Source organism: Vicia villosa, unplaced genomic scaffold, assembly GCF_029867415.1.
Source record: "Vicia villosa cultivar HV-30 ecotype Madison, WI unplaced genomic scaffold, Vvil1.0 ctg.001989F_1_1, whole genome shotgun sequence".
Classification (NCBI taxonomy): domain Eukaryota; kingdom Viridiplantae; phylum Streptophyta; class Magnoliopsida; order Fabales; family Fabaceae; genus Vicia; species Vicia villosa.
Window position 1 is genome coordinate 205997 of NW_026705801.1, and position 1369 is coordinate 207365.

Below are 1369 nucleotides of genomic sequence, written 5' to 3' on the forward strand. Positions count from 1 at the left end.
CATAAAAAATGACTTGTAATTCAGGAATGAAACCCTAACTTCATCTCTTCGAATCTCCTAGATCACAAATGCTATTGAGGAGTTCTAGTACTTTTTGGAAATATCTAGACATCCTCTACAACTTTAATGTTTGGTGTTTCTTTAAATTCTAAATGACTCTTGATGATAAGTGGCCTCAAATATGCTTTCTTTTAAGGGGAAAATCTGCCCTTTGTAAATTTTTCTAAGTGTTTGAAAAAGTAGACAACTTTAAAGCTTCATAACCTAAAAACCATTTATCTTTTAAAAACTTGTTCATAATGACAAAGTTGTAGATCTTGAAATTTTCTTCAAATTAGGATTTGGAGCAAAAAATTTGGCCAAACAATGAAGAAGTTACGACCTTTCAAAGTTGAGTAAAAAATGTACTTCTTCATGAATAAGTCAAAACCCTAATTGTTGACTTTTTGATTCTTGATTTATTTTCTTGATTTTTCTTGACCAAATGACTTCAATAATCATATATTCATGATTTTGATCTTCAAAAGTCCATGGTTGACCAATTTCCTCAAAAGTCAAAGGTGATCTTGAACAGTTGACTTTTTCCAAATGAATTGCATTCTTGTAAGTACCAATTGAATTAGGATCTTTCAATCAAATGAATAATGTGAGTGGATTATAATGAGGAATTGGAGGTCCTTGAGTCATTATTTAAGCCATGGAACCATGCTTTGAACAAAAGTCAACTTCCTAGATGAATTATGTTAAAGACCCTAATTGTGGACCAGATGAATATGAAAGTTGTTGATCTTGGATTGAACCACACTTGGGCTTGGATATTGATGAGGGGAATCACTTTAGATTATTAGAATGCTTGAGCTCCTTTGTGAGCCTCAAAACCCTAATTGCTTGAGTTCCTTGATCAATCATCTATCTTGTGTAACAAGCAACAAACAAACACAATGTTTTGTTAGCAAATGATGCACGAATGATGATAATAATGATCACACTCTTTGCAACATGAAGTGGGATCTCAGGGTCAGAAATTGGGGTACAACAATAAGGAAACTATTGATTTTTATACCCTTCTCTGACTCTATATTTTGATGGGACGAAATAAATTGATGAATTCATTTGAACTCAATTATAATGAAATTAACGGAAGAGGATGGTCCGAATTCCTTTGAGCTCAATTAAAATGAATTTAAGGAAAATGATGGTTCTTTATAGGGCACTGTTCAAAAAAAATAAGAACTAAATTGAACCCCCGAACCGAATCAAACTGAAGTAAACAACATAATTTCCCAACTCTCAAAGTAAGCTTTTCTTTCTCTCAATATTAAAATAATTATAATGAATAAAATAGATTTTACAATGAGAATGCGTGAGA